The sequence below is a fragment of the Durio zibethinus genome, chromosome 23, assembly GCF_047325235.1.
Source record: "Durio zibethinus cultivar Kanyao isolate XHJ-2024 chromosome 23, ASM4732523v1, whole genome shotgun sequence".
Taxonomy (NCBI): Eukaryota; Viridiplantae; Streptophyta; class Magnoliopsida; order Malvales; family Malvaceae; genus Durio; species Durio zibethinus.
In genome coordinates, this window is record NC_143184.1 from 19,290,288 (window position 1) to 19,312,135 (window position 21,848).

General features: G+C 28.1%; 1 pseudogene; it reads right to left on the reverse strand.

Moving 5' to 3' along the window:
• Positions 1 to 3,865: 3,865 nt before the first annotated feature.
• LOC111313223 (monooxygenase 1-like) lies at positions 3,866 to 20,493 on the reverse strand (annotated as a pseudogene).
• Positions 20,494 to 21,848: the final 1,355 nt, after the last annotated feature.

Genomic DNA, 21,848 nt, shown 5'->3' on the forward strand with positions numbered 1-21,848 from the left:
GGTTCATCCCCCTTTTGCAGTCCACTCCTACTATAAATAAAAATTCCAAGCACGTTTAAAAAGCATCCCTCACCTCAACATCTTTGTAGAGTTTAACCATCTCCTTTAGTGTTTCTTTAAGCTTCAGTTTTCTATGTAATTTTTAAGCAAAATTCTATTTTAAGTTTCTTATATTTTTGGCTTAACTGGCAAGTATTTTTTAAAAATTGTTTCTTTTGCAATTTAAATTTATTTCAATTCAACTCAAGTTTCTTTTCTAAGTTCTCAAGTTATTTTTCATTGCTTTTGTTCTTCCAAGATAGTTTAATTCGATTTCTACCAATTTTATTTAACTTCCAAATCAGTTTGCTACCACTCTTCTCACATTCATTTTGGCCTTTTTATTTTTCATCTGTAAGTCTACTCTTGTTGATCAAAATTAATGCTTAGTTTAGTTTCATCTTTCCTTTTTTCATGTTCGTTACATTTGATTATTACTAGTATTTTTGCTCTACCGATATAATTCCATTAATCTTGTCATCAATTTTTTATTTGAGCGTTATTATACTATTTTAAGCTTTTAATTATGTGCATTTGAACCATAATACTTTGGTTATGTTTGTCATTCATCTGGAATCTATATTTATGTTTATAATTGCATTCGACTAGTATGTTGCTCATTTGATTCGGCCTATGTCATCCCATTCATGTTAAATTATATTAAAGGTATCTTTAATACATTAGTAGATTAAGTCCTCAATTGCTTTCTTGTTAAGTACGATATCATTCTTACTTAATGTATATGCCGCCCACTATTATGCTATTTTGTTAAGTAATTACATTCATGTTGTTTTATGTTATGTCATGCTTATGTATTTCAATTATGATTAATTGTGCTTCTGTTTGCATTTTGATTTTATGTTTTAGAATCTTGTTGGTTTAAATTTAAAATATGCTCTTTTTTTATCTTCCAAAATCCCTAATTAAGCTTTCTTTGAATATAAAGCTAAAAAGGTATAATCTTGGTAATTGACATTCTTTTCTCCAGCATATAATCCTCATGAGAATGATTTTTACTTATATTTATTGTCAACATGTTAAGAAATTTATTAGATCACACACAATAGAATGTGGCTTGTAAAATATTAAAATTGGGTTAAATCAAGTTAAATTTAATTTATTGAGTCAAATATTTGTAGGCCCAAAATAAAGGAATTAATAACGGCCCAATAACAATTATTAAAGGGTATGACCGACCATACACACTAATCTCCCATTGAAATAGGACTTAATTAAAAGAGTTTTATTAAGAATAAGACTTGGTAAAAAACAAAAAATTCTGTTCGGAATAGAATTTGGAAAAACTCATCTTCTGTTTAAAAATGATTAGCCACCCCTTTAAGTGCAGTTAGCAATTAGCAATTTGGCATAAGAATAAAATTACTCCCAACTCATGAGAAGGTTATTTCCTCATTGATGTGGATTAGTGTTAAATGTTGGACACTTGGTCAACTATTGATTTGTTACAATCAAACTTAATGATCTTGGAGAAATCTTGACACCATTAAAAGCAAAGTCGAATAATTAACGTGGATGACTTAAGAAAATAATCCAATTATAATAGAAAATAAAACGGGAACTTCAAGGCCTAACTTTCAAGTCCAGATTCAATGAATAACATGACCTTGCTAAGTGAAGTCCAATGACCAATCTAACAAAAAAAAAGTTAAATATCATAATTTGAAAGATAAATCTATTTTAAGGGAAAAGATCATTTTTATTATTTAAAAAACAATGAAAGTTTCTACTAGTTGTCTAAAGATGATAAGTGAACTTTTAATTAAATTTACGATTAATATTTGTTTAAATTACTTTTATTTTAAAGTATTTTAATTATTTTTATATTTAATATTTTAAATCATTAAATTTCAATCATAGATTTAATTGAAAATATATTATTTATTTTTAGATAAAATATTAAAAATTTTTATTACATATTAAGAATAAAGAGGATTTTTTTTCTTTTTTATGTTAAAAATAGAACCCAAACCTATAAGACCAGATTGCAAAGACAACTAAAGTATCAATTTTCAATTTAAACTCGATAAAATGAAAAATGGTAAAATTTAAAAAGAAATATCAAATTTTATTCAAAATTTACTTGAATAAAATGCGGTTGCAGGCAATCAAATAAACAACCACTTAAACACTTAATATTTAATGAATTAAAAAGTAAAACATTTAATATTTATACTTAAATGTAAGAAAACCTAGCATTATATATTATATATATATATAATATGGAGAACAAGTTATTTTTAATATATAAAAATAAATTAAAAAATTAAACATTTAATATTTAATGAGCATAAATGATCATCAATTGCTTATAGAATATTGCACATGGTCTTTTACTTATATTATAAAAGTTTCTTAGGCAAAAAAAAAAAAAAAGAAAAACATAACATATTTTCTTTTTGATTAATCAAATCTATATATTGCTACTAATTATTGAATCATATATTTTATTTTTATTATAAAATAGTAATAATATAAAAAATTAACAAATAAAGTTAAATTAACTAGTGTATTGAAACTAGACTTACTTTATATATAATAAATAGGAAAAAAACTATATTCACATAAAATTATGCAGACACAACTAATTTTTTCTTGTGTAAATATATATATATATATATGTTTTTTATTGTTGGGAGATTTGTCATACTTAGAGCCACGAAAGCACAATAAAGAGCCCATACATATATGTTGGACACTAATTGAGCTCAAAAACTTAAGTTATTGGGTTCTTGAATCCTTTATGTATATAAAAGATATCTCATTCAGATTTTTTAGTGATATAAGATTCTTTACTCACATGTAAACTTTATCCCAACAATCTTTCTGTTCATTTGTGAGTTCTTATCAGGTCTTACCTTAGCAATTCCTTGTGAGAGTAAATCCTATCAACATTTCTTTTGGGCTAGGCAATCTCACATCTTTAGTGCACTTTTTTAAGTCTGACCATAGCACTCAATTTTGCTACCTAGGTTGTCTCGGTGCCCCTCAAGCTTGCACTCCATATTGACTTGATATGTTGCACACTTGGGTGTTTCACTTTTGCACACTTGCTGCATTTAAGTTCACTTGTCAATTCTCATCAAATTTTTACTCTGATACTAGTGTTTGAGCATATAGAGAGTCGAACCTTTTTACTTTGATACTGGTATTCGAGTATATAAAGTTGATGGATGTAACCAACCTTCGATATGCCAACAATCTCCCACAGTAATATTACTGAGACTCAAACTTGTACTCTAAGTTAACTCAATACATTGCCCACTTAGGTATTTTACTTTTGCACACTCGCTGCATTCAAGTCAAACATTTTTATTCTGATATCAATGTTCGAGCATATAAAGTTGATGGAAGTGAGAAACCTCTGATTTGGCCAACCTCTGATTTGGCCAACAATCTCCCCTTATAACACTATTGGGACTCGAACCTATAACATTAGCTCTGATACCAGTTGTTGCATTTTAAGCCATGAAAGCACACCAGAGAGCTTATACATACATGTTGGACACCATTTGAGTCCAAAAGCTTAAGTTGTTGGGTTCTTAGATCCTATATATATATATATAAGATATGTCATTCAAAATTTTTAATGATATAAAATTTTTTACTCACATATGAACCTTACACCAACATTTACATGTTTATAGCATTGTCTTAATAAATATAACCTTGAAGCATCGATTTGTAGGTAAAAGTGAAGATTCTTATTATTTCTTCTGTTTTATTCAGCAACAAATAGTTTAGTGTATTAAAATCCCCTAACATTTAAATATGTTGTGCTCAGCACTTATTGTCATTTAGTAGCAACTTAAAGAAGACCACAATCATAGGGAGTGTGGGTAGTTTTATCTCAAAAGAGGATGACTAGGGCAATAAAGCATAAGCTTTTTAGTAGAGTAGATGAACTATCGAGCATGGTCCCAATCACAAAAGTTTCAAATGACAACCAAAACACTCTTAGTTTTTGCCCTCTGGCATATTGATCTAATGCAGCTGTTGCCTTTAGCATCAACATTTTCCCTCATTTTCTTCCTTTTCGATCAATGGTGATACGCATATTTTGTGATAAGCATCTTGCCAGCACAACTGCATCCTTTAAAGATGTCGAGCCACCTTGTGCCAAGAATGGACCTGTTGCATGTATGGCATCTTCGGCCACTGTCACAGTCCCTTTACGAAAATTGTATAAAGCAAATCCTAAGGTGCTCAATATCTCAATTTTGTTAGATGTAAGGAGTCCTCAACACTGTTCTTTACCATCTCCATTATGTGGTTTAGAAAACCCCTATTACTTCCACAATTGTCTTTTTAATCAGCTTATGATATTTTGAAACCATGAAATCTGTTGATAAATTAAAACAAAATCATTAAGAATTGACAAAAGGAAAAAGTATCAAAAATATTTAAACAAATTAATTAATTAATTAATTATTGTGAGGCAAAATTATCTTGAGAAGTTAGTTTTCGAGTTACAAACCAATACATTAGCTTGTTGGTGACCGACATTAGTCTAAGCTGAGCATCATCTTTGTTGAAAACAAGGAAGGCGCTACCAAATTTATGACTTGCTTCATAATTTGTGAAACCTCTAACAGCACATGTAGTGAAAACACTTATGGATTTTAGTCCAAGAATGTTTGCAATGGTAGAATTCACACCATCACATTCGATAACAACTTGCTTTCCAACCATTTCCATTGATATGAATTCAACATTCCTTGTGTATATGGATGAATTTTAAACCATTAATGTTACTTTTAGTTTTTTTTTTTAATTTTTACAAAGGAAATATCTTAGCCGATAGAGAAAAAAATTACAAGTGATGGGATTCAGATTTTAAACTTACTGAATGAATGTCATCTGTCAAGAATAACTATATGAACTAATTAAATTATATTCTGAATTCTTTTAATTTTATTTTATTTTATAGCAACCAAAATCTTTTCCTTTAATAAAAAAAAGCAAGTGAATAAAGAAATTATATATTACCTTGGCCATTAGCACATTTCCACCATGTAGTTGCAGAATCAGATAAGATGTAAATGGATCTAATTTAATGGGGACAACTTTGGTTTCAAGGTGGATGGTATCGGGCGGCAGATTTACAGCTAATGTCTTGATGAGGTCAGTGCGTCTCAAGCATCTAACTTCTCTAGCATATCTACCAACACCCGTATGCATACTCAAATTAAGTTAGCTTTATCTTTTTTTTTTTTAATTAAAAACCATATATCTATTCATGTTTTTCAACTTAAAAAAGAAAAAAAAATTATTTATATATGTTATGCAAAATATCCTTAGCTATATTAACATAACTATTAACTATTTCATAGAAAATCTGGAGTGTCATGAAAAAAGTATATTTTTGATTAACTATTTCTTTTAAAATAGTAGTTGAAATTAATTAAATTTTATTTTGTAAATATATGTTTAAAAACTATTTCATTCAAAATTTTAAAACAATGTTCTTTTTTTCATATTTTTACTAATGATAAATATAAAATGATAAATCAAAATTTAAAAATTTTGACCAACAAAAGAATCAATACTTGACCATATAGTACATCAAGGTGTTCATGAGCATAGACATATCTATCCACTCGCTTCAACACAAAGTGCTTTTAGAGGCAAACAATTTGAGGCATTTAGCTTATTTGCCTTTAAATCATAATTTTTAGAGACAAAAGTAATATGGGCCATAATATATAATGATATTTGCCTCTAATTGAAATATGTTTTTTTAATTAAAATATAATTAATATAATAATTTTTAGTAACTTTTTAAGTGCACTTTTGCTTCTAAATAAATATAAGACTTTTAAAATTGCTAAATAAATATGAGATCAACTAAAATTAAAATTTGGTGGAACAACTAGAACTTAGTGTCGTGCCTTGTATGTTAAGGTTCACTAATATTATTAATCCTTCACACTGTATTGCAGAGCACTTAAGGATGATGTTTGCAATGATAAGAGAGTTAAGAGTGACTGGAATTGAGCTCGTTGATTAACAACAAGTTCAATTAGTTACAAGGAGGCTTTTTAAAGCCAAGTGAAATTGGTGCTGACACATTATCATAATGTGAAGAATTATGATAACATCTCTCATATCTTAAGCTTGAAAGAGAGTGCAAAGAAGTGACCTCGTGGAGGTACTAATGTAGCTCATACGAGTCAGCGTAAGAGAAAATGACCCACCTATAATCATTAAAATAAAGCTAAGTTGAAGAATGCTAAGAATTTAGTACCAAAGGATGACAACATGGCCAAGCATCCAAAAGCCAAGCATGAAAAAAAGAACATCAACAAAGTTAAATGTTACAAAAGTGAAAATTTTGGTTGCTTTGCTCATGATTGCACTAAACAAAAGAATGCACAATCCAAGCCTAGCTCTATTAGCACTTATATTTGTTCACATGTTCTTGTTGCTTATTCTTTCTTTAGTTAGATTGAAGACTCGAGCAACAAAACATATAAGTAGAGTCAAAGTAAAATTTACATATTACAATTGAGTTTCAGTAGGCAGCCATTATGTTACCAAAGGTAAAAGAGATCTTTAGTGTTGGAACCTACATAGTCAAGTAGTTAAGTTGCGTAATGGGCGCACCTTACTTGAACATGATTTGTTGTATGCATCATTAGTTTAAATAATCTACTTTCAGTTTTAGTTTTATTAAAAGTATATATGACAATTAGTGTATTTTTATCATGTAAAATATTGATAATTCATGTACTCGTGTCATGTTTTACACGAAAATTAAGTGTTTCAATTCGTATTGACATGAAAATATAAAAAAAAACATTTTCTTTTGGTTTGTTAAACCCATATATGGTTTTTGCTAAAATTTTAAATCATATCAACTTTATGTCTTTTATTTGTATCATTTTTGTATTGTATCACCGTATTATATTTTAGATTATCAAGTCTAGTTGAAGGTATGATTTTTTTTCTCATTTTGAGAGAAATTAGTTCGATATTTATTTAGGAAATAAGTTTTATTGTTATGGTGATTTAAATAGTGATTTTTTTTTTACATTGGATTTGGAGTATAATACTAGTTATACTTCTTATGTTGCATTTTTTTCTTATAACATATCTATTTCTTTTAAATGGCATAAACTATTAGGTCATATCACTAAGATAAGATGATAAGGTTGGATTAAAAAGGCCTATTAGGATGTTTAAAAAAATTAGCTTACCCACTTGGGAACTTGTGTTACAGGAAAAACCTAGAAGAAACCTTTTGGTAAGCAAAAAGGGTATCTCAATCTTTGGATCTAATCCATTCAGATACTTGTGGACCTATGAGTGTGAAGGCACGTCATGGAGCCTCTTATTTCCTTATTTTGATTAATGATTATTCGCAATATGAATCAATATATTTATTGTCTAGATAAAAAGTTTTAAATCATTTTAAAAGTTTTATGGCAAAGGTTGAAAATAAAGAAGAGAGGTTAGTTAAGGTTCCCTCAACTTATAGAAGTTGAGAATATTTATTAAATCAATTCAAAGACATGTATGAAAAAAAAAAGAATAAGTAGGCAATTAACTATTCCTAGTACTTTGCAACAAAAGTGTAGATACTTAATTTTTTTCGAATCAATTCATGTTTTGTTTGATTTTTATGCTTAGTTTAAATGTTTTAATTCGAGCAAATTACATGTTTCAATTAGATTGAGCTCGAGTAGGCTTTGTTTCAGATTAGTTATTTTTAGATCATTCCATTTAGTTATTAGATCAATTTTGGGTTAAAATTTGAAGGTCCAAAGCCCAAATCTGTTATTAATGGTCTAAATGTAGTCCAAGTTTAAAGCCCAATTCTTAAAGTCTCAAAATTCAATATAATCCAATTTTCAATTTTAAATCCAATTTCACTTTTATTTTTATTAATTAAAAATGAAAAAAAATCACAAATAAAACAACAAAGAACAAAAGAATAAGAAAAAAAAAGAAAAAGACAATTGAGAGGTAGTGGTCGGCAAGCAATTGCATAAACCACTACCATGCAACCATACCCTAAAAGTAGCCTACAAGTCACAACAAGCCAAGGTTATCGGCAACAAACTTTTATTGATAAATGAAAGACAATTCATACAAACAAAATGGGGGACTTTTAGCTAAGAGAAAGCCAGAGCAAAAATTTTACATAGTTCCTCGTCCATCATTATCAAGCATCATTTGAAAACCAAACTGATCCAAAAGCCAAAACACACAGAAAACTACTACCCAATCCCTCTTCACAGCTAACAAGAACACCTATTCGGCACACCAAGCACCTTTGCCTACGCATACCTAGCACCGTCCTTCACCAACCCTTGCTTGCACTAGTACTAGCCCATTCCCAACCCTAATGTAGAACCCATGATCCATCAAATCCCTTCATAACCAAACTAGCCCTTAAAACCACCTAAGCTATGAAACACCCAACAACCTATCCCTTTGCCAATTTGTGCTACCAAGACCTTTCTACCGCTATCAACCAAAACTTTACTAAGCAGACATCACTTATCTGATCACCAAGCCTAAACCATATTCAACCCTTGCTCATAAAACCTATCGTAACCACCTATCTAAACTACCTAGTCACCTTCTAGCCCCATATACAAACCATCACAACTCTTCTTCGTCACCAAAAACTACCCAGCAATTTACAACAACACAACCCACCTTGCACCCCTCCCTACAACATCACTGTTCCATTATCAGAGCCTTCCAAAGAAAAACCTCAATTTTAAATGAAATTGCCAACACCTAAGCTAAGCATTATAGCCCTATCTTTTTGACCCTTTGGCACCCAACAACTAAAGCCAATCCACCTAAACAACCTCAACAAAAAAATTCAAATAGCCCTCATCGCAACCCATAAAAAAATACAAAAAAATCAAATAACAATTTAACCACATCCCACACGATGAACAACCAGTAGCAAAAAAAGAAAGTATCACAAACAAAAAAAGAGACAAAACAGAGAAGTGAAAAAGTTTTAATATTGGTAAGGTTCGAAATGGCTTCGGGCCTTGATTTGAGGTGAGAAGAAAAGTTGTGGAAAAAAGAAGAACATGTTGTAATCTCAAAGGATTTAGAGCAATAGAGGTTGGTGTTTTTGGGTTTTAAAGTTGTAGGCTCAAGGCTAAATCTAGGGAGCTTAGTTGAAATTTAAGGGAATTTGAGCTTGAATTTGTAAAGAAGAGGAAGAAATGAAGTTGTAATGAGAAGTTTGGCTAGAAATGAAGAAATGAGATTGGCCAAAAAAGGCAGGTGGCCAACGGATGAATATGAAAAAGAGGTTTTTTTTATTGTTGAGAGAGTTTGTATTTTTTTTTTTAAGAAACAGGAAGAGAATGTTTTAAAAAATTTAGCTTTTATAAGTTTTTTTCTAAAAAAAAAAAAAGAGAGAAAGGAACCCAAAAAACTTAACTCAGTCCTGTTAAACCCACTTCAACTTGTGATAGCCAGACCAGGTTTGCTTTTGCATTAGCCCCACAGACTTGGCCCAAGTTGCAACCCAACTCTTTGGATCATACCATTTTGACTTGGATTTTGGCCCAACCTGTAGTAAATTCTATTTTTGTTTTATTTTTTCATTTATCTATTTATTTTTCATGCTTATTAGTATTAAATAGATGAAATTGTTTATGAATGATTGAAGTTATGGTTAAAAAAAAGAGTTTTCACAAATGAATTTTAATAATTTGGAATTAAACAAAACAATTTTTTTTAAGAAAGGAAAAATATTTTTTTAAATTTGAAAGTAAATGTGAACTCTCGATGATGGGACTTTGGGAAATTCAAGTAGCGATTCTCAAAAATTCCCTAGGTGAAGAACATCTTCTAAAAATTACCTAAGTATTGAAAAATTACCTAAGTATTGAAATGTTTAGAATGTCTTTTTCAATACAAGGATTCTCATTTTATTTCATATTTTTTTGTTTATTTTCCTTAAATTGAATAATTTTCTCTAAGGAAACAAAAATATAAAATATCTATAAAAATATGCATTTTTTAATGAAATAAATTCATTTATGGATAATTGTATTATTGTATAACTTTTAGATTAAAATATTAATAATTAATAAAGATTCTTCTGATGATGGAATTATCGAGAAGTTCGAATAGTGATTCTTAACAAATTCTTAGGTAAGAAATTTTTTTCAAATATTATCAAAATATTAGAGTATTTAGAATAATTTTCAATATAAAAATGCTAGTTTACTTTCTTTTTACAAAAAAAGATGAATGAATTTTTGTATAATTAATATTACAAATTGATTCATGAATATTATATTTTATGATATATAGCATTTTTAAAAGAAATGAAAATTTTGGAGGATGAGATCCTAAAAAAGTCCAAGTAATGATTCTTTAGGAACGTCTAAATTAAAAAATTTATCTAAAATGCCATCAATATATTAGAGTATTTAGAATAATTTTTGATAAATATTTCTCATTTTTTTAATAAATAAAATAAGAAATAAATTTTTACAAAATATTATTTGGATTAAATTATAGAATCATGTTTTACTTTATACATGATAAATATAAATATTGAAGATAAATATGAACCACTGATGATGGGATTATTAGGAAGCCTGAGTAGTGATTCTTAAAAAATTCTTAAGTGAAAAAGTTCCTCTAAATATTACCAAAGTATTGAATATTTTTAGGGATTTTTCATATGCAAAGTTCTTATTTATTTTTTAAGTAAACAACTAAAAACAAAAGTTTTTTTTTATTAAAATAAAGAAAATAAAGAAAATTAATGTTAAATACCAAAGGTAAGATCACTTTCGTCAAGATTAAAGGAGAGTATATGGTTAATTGGTACCGTTTTTAAAATAGGCATTGTGGGGGTGCTAATTCTTTCTCATGCATAACCGTACTCTCAAGTCCAAACAATTTTTACAAGCCCAAAAATTACATTTTAATAAATTTTAAGATTTTATTAAAAAGATAAGTTTTAATAGGTAGCCAATCACACTCAACAAAAAAAAATTGGTGGTGACTCTTTTCTTTTTGTTTTCAAATTCATTTAGCAATCTCCAAAACCATTATGATAGCTTGGCGACTCCACTAGGCATGCCATTTTTAGAGGGTTAGGTCAACAGTTAACTATGTATTATCCTTAATTTTAACTTAATGACCTTATTGGTATCTAAATTTGGTTTCCTTGATCTTAATTTTATTTTCTCATTAATAATAATAATAATAATAATAATAATAATAATAATAGAGACATTTGCATTATGATTGCATTTGTCAAAACAAAAAAGAAGAAAAAAAAAGTCTTTGAAAGTAAAGTTAAAAAAAAAAAGGTATAAAAATCTTTCAATTCAAGAAAAAAGAAAAGCAAAGTCTACCAAGGAAAGTGAAAGAAATTAAAAAAAAAAAAAAGAAAAAGAAAAAAAAAGCAAAAAGAGGGAAGGAATACTATCATTAAAAAAAGAGAGAAAAAAGAAAATAGTTTGACAATAGACAAAAATAACAAAAAAGTTTGAAGAGTAAAAAAAAATCTACAAAAGAAGAAGGGGTTATTGAAGAAATGAATGGAAAAAAAGATGAGATATGATAACAAGTTGAGTTTTAGAAGGAATAAATGCTAAAAAATTTTGAAAGAGATAAGATTTTAAGCCTAATTTTGCTGGCATCAATCAGATTTCAAGCCCAGTTTAGTTGTATCAATCAAATTACAAGCCTAGTTTAGCTGGCACCTTAACCCAAATTAGCTGGCACCCAAACCCTGATTAGCTAGCATTTTAAACCCAGATTAGCTGACATCGACAAGATTTATGCTTAGTTTAGTTGACACCCAAATTTTAAGCCCAATAAAATTGGAACTAGTTAAGAAAAATATTGTGATCAAGTTTTTTACAAAGTTACTCGGCGATGATATTTGACTTTTCTTCAATGATAATATCTGAAGTCATTTGCATTTTTACTCGGTAGTTATATCCGAATATTCATGATTACATACCACTAAAGTTTTCTCGATGGTGATATTCAAATAATAATGTTTGATTAACATTTGCATTTACTTGGTGGTGATGTCTGAGTTCTTTTTTGTGGTGATATCCGAAATCGAAAAAATCTTAAAAATTGAATGTTTCATCTTTTACAAGCAAATTTTCTAAAATTAATTTGAAAGTCTTTCAGACAAAATTTTCAAGACTTCCAAGTAAAATTTTAAATGATTTTCAAAACCTCCTAGTAAAATTTTAAATTTTTGAAAGATTTTCAAAGATCTTCGGGTGAAATTTCAAATTTTTAAATGATTTCCAAAGACTTTCGGGCAAAATCTTAAATTTCTAAATGATATTCAAGACCTCTCTAAAAATTTTTAGATTTTTGAATGATTTCTAAAGATCTCCACGCAAAATCTTAAAATTTTGAAGATTTTTAAACCCTTCGAGCAAAATTTTAAATATTTAAATGATTTCCAAAACTTTAGGGCAAAATCTTAAATTTTTGAATGATCTCCAAGACCTTTGGGCAAACTTTTAAATTTTTAAAGGATTTTCAAAACCTCGGACAAAACTTCAAAATTTTAAATGTCTTTCCAAAGCTTCGTGTAAAGATTCGAATGATTCATAAGACCTTCGAACATAATCTCTCAGTCTTCTAGGTAAAATATTTTAAATCTTTAAAGTTTTAATGCCTCTGATTATAGGAGTTTTCATAAATGTCATTATTTGTAAGACCTTCAAGCATAATCTTTAAGTTTTTTTAGCAAAACATTTTAAATTTTTAAAGTTTTAATGCTTGTGATTAAAGGAGTTTTTGTAAATGTTGAGATTTGTAAGGCCTCTGAGTATTTTTAAATTTTTAAAGTTTCAATGCTTGTGATTAGAGGAGCTTTTGTAAATGTTGAGATTTGTAAAACCTTTGACCATTTCTAAGTCCTCCGGACAAGATTCGTTCTATTTTAGTTTCAAGAGTTGTATGAGCTTTGGGCATGATTTCTTATTTTATTTTTAAAAGTCATTAAGCCTTTGTTTAAAAAAGCTTTTTAAATTTGTTTTCAAATGGTCAAGTTCATTAGAAACAAAAAAAAAAAAAAAAACACACAACAAAAAAAAAAACCAAAAATCAAGAAAATCCTAAAAAGGAAAAACAAAACGACAAAAAAGACAAAAAAAATACCAAAAAAGTCTTCAAAAAAATTTGAAAAACCTTTAATTGTTAATTTGGACAAAATTATTGTCTATATTTTTGCATTATTCTTAATTCTCAATGTACAAAAAAAGGAAGTTGTATATGCCTAATTTTGTTCGAATCGATTCAAGTTTTATTTGATTTTTATGCTTGGTTTAAACATTTTAATTTGGGCAAATTACGCATTTCAATTAGATTGAGCTCAATTAGGCTTAATTTTGAATTAGTTATTTTTGGATCATTCCATTTTGTTGTTAAATCAATTTTGGGTTAAAATTTGAAAGCCTTATTCAAAAAGCCTAAATATGTTATTAATGGCCTAAATTTAGTATAAGTTTAAAGCCTGAAATCTAATGGAACACAATTTTCAATTTTAAACCCAATTGCACTTTTATTTTTAATAATTAAAAATAGAAAAAAAGCACAAACTAAAGAAAACAAACAAAACAATAAAGAATAGAAGAACAAAAAAAACAAAGAAAAAAATAGCCGACAAGTAGTGGCTGGCAAGTAATTGCACAAACCATTAACCTGCAACCATACCCTGAAAGCTGCGTGCAAGTCATAGCAAGTCAAGATTTTAGGCAGCAAACTTTTATTGATAAATAGAAGACAATTCATAGAAACAAGAGGCGGACTTTAGGCTAAGAAAAAGATAGAGCAAAAATTTACATAGTTCCTCCTCCATCATTACCAAACATCATTAGAAAACCAAATTGACCTAAAAGCCAAAACACACAGAAAACAACTACCTAATCCCTCTCCACAAGCAACTAGAACACCCATTTGGCATATACCTTGCACTCGTCCCAACACATACCTAACACCTGTCCCTTTACATACCCAGCACTTATCTTCATCGGCCTTTACCTGCACTAATACCAACCATTCCCAACCCCAACATAAAACCTATGGTCCACCAAATCCCATCACAACCAAACCATCCCTTGAAGCCATCTAAGTCAAGAAATATCGAATAGCCCCTTCTTTTGCTAGTCTACGCAACCGAGACCCCTTTGCTACCATTGACCTAAATCTTACCCTATGCACATCACTCATTTGATCACCAAGCCCAAACCACCTTTAACCCTATGCTCACAAAACCCATCGTGACCACCATCTAAACTACCTAGCCACATTTTAGCCCTATATGCAAACCATCACAACTTTTTCTTATCAATAAAAACTACCTTTTAATCTACAACAACACAAACCATGTCGTACTTTCACCATAGCACCAACTGTTCAACCATCAAAGCCTTTCAAACAAAAACCTCAACTTTGAACAAAATTGCTAGCACATCTTTCCCTTTTTAAGACCCCTAAGCTAACCCTCATAGCCCCATCTCATTGAGCCTCTAGCACCCAGACCTTCCTAACAACTATAGCTAATCCACCTAAAACAATCTTAGTCGAAAATGCCCAAACCCCGATCGCAACCTGCAAACCATAAAAAAAATGTAACAATTCAACCACATCCCACACAAAGAACAACTAGTAGCAAAATTAAAAAAACAAAAAAAAATTATCATAAACCAAAAATGAAACAAAATAGAAAGTGACAAAGTCTCAATTTTGGTAAGGTTTAAGATAGCTTAGAGCCTTGATTCTAGGTGAGAAAAAAGGTTATGGGAAAGAGAAGAACATGTTGTAATCTTAAAGGATTTGGAGTTGCAAAGGTTAGTGTTTTTAGGTTTTAAAGTTATAGGCTCTAAGGCTACACTTATGGAGCTTGGTTAAATTTTAAGAGAATTCGAGCTCGAATTCAAAAAGAAAAGGAAGAAATGAAGTTGTGGTGATAAGTTTGGCTAGAAATGAGACTGATTGATGAACGTTGAAGACTGCATAAGCAGTAGCTTGGTGGGTGGCCAATAACTGAATTTGAAAAATGGGTTTTTTTTTGTCGGTGAGAGAGTTTATATATAGTTTTTAAGAAAGAACAAGAAAATGTTTTTTACAAAAAATTAGTGTTTATATGTTTTTTTTTTAAATAAAAAAGAATCCAAAAGACCTTTTTCATAAACTTGACCTGGATCCTAATAAACCCACTTTAACCCATACTAGCCCAACTAGGTCTGCTTCTGCCTTAGCCCATCACAGACTTAGCCCAAGTTGCAACCCAACTCTTTGGATCATGCCATATTTACTTGGATTTTAGCCCAACTTATGGTAAATTCTATTTTAGTTTTATTTGTTCATTTATCTATATATTTCTCATGCATTTTAGTATTAAATTGATGAAATTGTTTATGAATGATTGAAGTTGAGATTAAAAAAAAAAAAAGAGTTCTCACAAGTGAATTTCAATAATTTAGAATTAATCAAAATGATTGTTTTAAGAAAAGAAAAAGGATTTTTTTAAAAAAATTTGAGAGTAAATGCGAATTCCTAATTATGGCACTTTAGGAAGTCTGAGTAGCAAATCTCGAGAATTTTCTAGGTGAAAAAAGTCTTCTAAAAATTACCAAAGTAATAAAATGTTTAGAAACTCCTTTTCAATACAAAGATTCTCATTTTATCTCATATTTTTTTGTTTCTTTTCCTTAATTTGAATAATTTTCTTAAAGGAAACAAAAATATAAAATATTTATAAAAATATGCATTAGTTAAGAAATAAATTCATTTATGGATAATTGTATTATTGTATAACTTTTAAAATGAAATATTAATAACTAATAAAAATTCTTCTAATGATGGGATTCTAAAGAAGTTCAAATAGTGATTCTTAAGAAATCTTTAGGTGAGAAAATTTTTTTAAAAATATTACCAAAGTACTAAAGTATTTAGAATAATTTTCAATATAAAAATTCTCATTTACTTTTTTTAACAAAAAAATGAATAAATTGTTGTATAATACAATAATATTTCAAATTGATTCATGAATATTATGTTTTATGCATATCATTTTTGAAAGAAACAAAAATTTTCAAGGATGAAATTTTAAAGAAGTTTAAGTAGTGATCTTTAAGAACTTTTAAGTGAGAAAATTTATCTAAAATACCGTCAATGTACTGGAGCATTTAAAATTATTTTTGATAAAGATTTCTCATTTTTTTAATAAAAAAAATAAGAAATGAATTTTTAAAAAATATTATTTGGATTAAATTATAGACATCTTATTTTATTATATGCATGGTAAATATAAATATTAAAGATAAATATAAACTACCAATGATTTGATTATTGGAAAGTTCAAGTAGTAATTCTTAAGAAATTTTTAGGTGAGAAAGTTTCTCTTAATAGTGCTAAAGTATTAGAATATTTTTAGTGATTTTTCAATATGCAAGGTTCTTATTTATTTTTCAAGTAAACAACTAAAAAAAATATATGTTTTTTTATTAAAATAAAGAAAATAAAAAAATTAATGTTAAATACCAAAGGTAAGATCATTGTTGTCAAGATTAAAGGATAACATATGGTTAATTGATATCATTTTTTAAACAAGCATTGTGAAAGTACTAATAATTCCCCATGAGTAACCATACTCCCGAATTCAAACTATTTTCACATATCCAAAAATTATTTTTAATTAATTTTAAGATTTTATTAAAAAGGTAAGTTTTAATAGGTAACCAATCATACATATCCAAAAAATATTGGTGGTGATTTTTTTTTTTTCAAATTTATCTAGTGGTCTCTAAAACGATTATATAAAAAAAGGATGTGGTAAAAAAAAAAGAATCATACACTCTTAGACAAGATAATATCTACGATGACACAAGCTAATCTTCTAATTAGTTTATGGAAATATGCTCTTTTAACTTTAGTTTACATTTTAAATCAAATGCATTCAAAATCTATTCCTTCAACACCCTATAAATTATGGAAAGGTATAAATTAAAGAATTATAATAATTTTTTAATAATTTTCAACAAAGATAATCTTTCAATTCTAATTACTATTATATGTTGATTTGTCTCTACATAAAGGAAATACAGGGAACGACTTTCATGGTAAAGTCAATGTAAGAGGGAATGGTAAACCCCTACCCTCGAAACAAATTTTATGTAATAATATTAACTAAATATATTTTAAATTTTATATGTAATAATATTAGGTAAAAATATTTCATGTTTTATTTTAATTTTGTTATGAGTAACAACAAGGATTATGTTTTTTATCTTAAAAACACAGCCTTTTGTTGAAAATTTAAAATTTTGATAATAAAATTTTAACATCCATTTTTTTATTTTAAAAATGCAGTCTTAGTTAAAATTTTAAAATTTTGAAAATATAGTTTTAACATTCACTAAGTTTTTGTTTTAAAAATATTGTCTTTATTAAAATTTTAGAATTTCAAAAAAATAGTTTCAACATCTACTACATTTTTTATCTTAAAAACACAGTACTTATTGAAATTATAAACAACAAAAATCATATTTACACTATAATTTTAGGAGACTAGAAAGCATAATATAGTTTGAAAATACAATTGAGGGTAAATGAGATAAAATTTTCACTTTCCCTTCGAAATCTAAAAAAATCTTAGGGGAGAGTTTTTTATTCTCCTTTTTTTTTTACACTGTTGAGAATATTAAAAAGCCACAAAAATCATATTTTGTGAACCAAACTAAGAAATCAAATTACAAAAAGTAAGATTGCAACAAGAAATCTTACTTTTTCTCGAACCAAATACCCCATAAATATTCTAATAGTCTTTCAATTTTAATAAAAATAATATATATAAATGGATTAGTAGGGCAAGCTCAGACTTGATTTAAAAAACAAGTACAAGAAGCTTGAGTTAAACTCAGTTAGATCTAACTATGAACATTTAATTGTATATACAAACATTAATAATTTTGGGTAATAGAGTAAACAAAAAACTATCGAATAATTATTTAAATTCTTACTATTTAAGTGGTTTAAGTATATACATTATTAATTTCCAACAATATTAAAGGAAAACGTTTAGCATAAATTTTTAAACATGAAAATCTTAAGATAAAGAAAAATTAAAGAATAAAAAATTTTAAAAAAAATTGAAAAGAAAAGAAGAAGAGGTGAGAAACGCCATGTCGCACTCCTATTATGAACTCACAACACCACTTTTGTAGTGTGTTATTTGATGATCTTAATTATCTCAATGCAAAACTTGGCCAAGATTTTCTAAAAGAATCAAGTATTTAAAAGCCAAGCTCGATATGCACCACTACATGAAAATGAAGATTTAATGGTTATTTTTTAGCAACATTTTTAAATAAAAGGTACAAAGTTCCATGTTTTTATAAGATTAGCAACTTTTTTTTATAAAATGCCACTAAATTCTTATATAATAGCGTTTGAATTTAAAAATGCCACTAAAAATATATTTTTGTGATGTTTGTTGCCCTAAACGCCATTATATACTTTGACTTTTATAAATTTCATGGCATTTATAAAGTAAATGCCGCTAATTACAAATCTAAAAAAACTCAGGGGGTGTTTGGTTCGGGAAAATCCACACATTTTCCCTTAGAATCTTACTATTAGGTATTTAATTCTAACATTTGGTTTAGAATAATTTGATTCCGAGGAAAACTGACAGATTTCCAATAGTACCTAAAGACTTGGAATAAAAAACTCACATCACCCTATAGTATTATAGGATTTTGGGGGGAAAAGTAGTGTTATTTTCAAATTTGACCTGATTAAAAAATTGTAAAATAGCCGTTACCATTTTAAAAAGCATGTCTGAAAATAAATGCAAGTCAGTTATAGGTATCTGCCTATAAAAAATTAGTTTATATATGGCGTTTGGCATGAAAAATGTCTTGAATAATCTCTTACAAAAAATTAAATGGGATTATTCAAGGTATTTCTGGCAAAAAATGTATCTTGAATTTTAGCATTATTGATTTGAAATTGTTATGCCTGAAGATAAGCAAAAAGCTAAGTATGAGATTATGATAACTTTAAATTTTATAGTGTTTTACATGCCATTTTAGAACTTAAATTCTTACTTATACATTAATTTTATCCTAATCATAACTTATTTTTGCTTCTGATATGCTTAAATTCTCATTTTGTAGGAAAATATGAAAGAAGATGAAATTTGGCTTAAAAAAGATGTAATTTAGTTGAATTTGGTGCAATTATGGGCACTTGAAGAAACATGCTAGCAAGCAAGCCTAAGGAAAGATGGCAATGCCCAAAATCCATGCATGTAGGTTTGGTCAAAGATGAGGTCAATTTAGTAATTTCATGAGGAAATAAGCCCATGGTACCTATAATGTTGCTCAACGCATAAGATTACTCTTTTGGATGACATGGCAATCCATCTACATGGCACATAATGTAACTAGAAGATATGCATGTGTGTGCATGAAGTGGTGGAAAGCTAAGAGGAATCCAAAAGCTATGCATGAAATGAAAAAATGATGTAAAGGTGACGAGCATTTGGTCAAGACCTTAAGCCCACTCCATAGGATCAGTTCTAGAAGCTTCATATTCCCCAACCCATGTATGGAAGGAAGAAGTTTGCTTCAAGTGAAAAATAAATTTAAATTTAAAAGAGTTCATAAGCAAGTGAAAAAGATCATGAAAACCATCTAGAATCAATTCAAATTAATTGATTCCCTCTTTTTTCTCTTAGTTTATTTGAATTTCAATTGAAAGAGAATTGACAACAAAGCAAAGTTAGTACACATGGACCAATCAAGGACAAATTTTTGGCCACTCAAGCATCTATTTAAGCTACATATCTCTTAGTCGACATTTGCACTTCACCAAACTAGGAAAGTTTTGAAATTTGAAAGGAGTTTCAGAAACATGGGAATGTATAGGTTCATCCCCCTTTTCATTCCACTCCTACTATAAATAAAAATTCCAAGCTCACTCAAAGAGCATCCCTCACCTCTACATCTTTGTAGAGTTTAGCCCTTTCCTTTAATGTTTCTTTAAGCTTTAGTTTTCTAGGTAATTTTTAAGCAAAAATTCTATTTTAAGTTTCTTGTATTTTCGGCTAAACTAGCAAGTGTTTTTTAAGCATTGTTTCTTTTACAATTTAAATTTATTTCAATTCAATTCAAGTTTCTTTTCTAAGTTCTCAAGTTATTTTTCATTGCTTTTGTTCTTCCAAGATAGTTTAATTCAGTTTCTACCAATTTTATTTAACTTCCAAACTGGTTTGCTACCACTCTTCTCACATTCATTTTGGCCTTTCTATTTTTTATCTGTAAGTCTACTCTTGTTGATCTAAATTAATACTTAGTTCAGTTTCATCTTTCCTTTTTTCATGTTCGTTACATTTGATTATTACTAGTATTTTTGCTCTACTCATACCATTCCATTAATCTCATCATCCATTTTTTGTTTAAGCATTATTATACTATTTTAAACTTTTAAGTATATGCTATTTTAAGCTTTTAATTATGTGTATTTGAACCGTAGTACTTTGGTTACATTTGTCATTCATCTAGAATCCATATTTATGTTTATAATTGCATCCGACTTGGATGTTGCTCATTTGATTCGGCTTATGTCATCCCATTCACGTTAGATTATACTAAGGGTATCTTTAATACATTAGTAGATTAAGTCCTCAAAATTAATTGCTTTCTTGTTAAGTATGATATCATTCTTACTTAATGTATATGCCGCCCACTATTATGCTTTTTTGTTAAGTAATTACATTCATGTTGTTTTATGTTATGTCATGCCCATACATTTCAATTATGATTAATTATGCTTCTGTTTGCATTTTGATTTTATGTTTTAGAATCTTGTTTGTTTAAATTTAAATTTTACTCATTTTTTATCTTCCAAAACCCCAAAATAAGCTTTCTTTGAATATAAAGCTAAAAAGGTACAATTTTGGTAATTGACATTTTTTTCCCTATCATATAATCCTCATGAGAACAATTTCTACTTATATTTATTGTCAACATGTTAAAAAATCTATTAAATCACACACAATAGAATGTGGCTTGTAAAATATTAAAATTGGATTAAATCAAGTTAAATTTAATTTATTGAGTCAAATATTTGAAAGCTCAAAATAAAGGAATTAATAACAACCAAATATGAATTATTAAAGGGTATGACCAACCACACACACTAAGCTCCTATTGAGAATAGGACTTAATTAAAGGAGTTTTATTGAGAATAAGAGTTGCAAAAAAAAAAGCTATTTGAAATAGAATTTAAAAAAACTCATCCTCTGTTTAAAGATGATTAGCCACCCTTCTAAGTGCAGTTAGCAATTATCAATTTGGTGTTAGAATAAAATTACTCCCATTTCATGTATTGAGAAAATTGAAATTAAACACAAAAAAGGCAAACATTATTCTACTAGTAAAGAATTCGCATAAACATCTTTTCATCTCTTAAGAAGGTTCTTTCCTTCTTATTCATATAGATTAATGCTAAATGTTGGATGCTTGTTCAACTATTGGTTTGCTACAACCAAACTTAATGATCTTGGAGAAATCTTGACAACATAAAAAGCAAAGTAAAATAATTAATGTGGATGACTTAAGAAAATAATCCAATTATGAATAGAAAATAAAACGGTGACTTCAATGCCTAACTTTCAAGTCCAGATTTGATGAATAACTTGACCTTGCTAAGTGAAGTCCAATGACCAATCTCACCAAAAAAAAAAAAGTTAAATATCATAATTTGAAAAATAAATCTATTTTAAGGGAAAGGATCATTTTTAT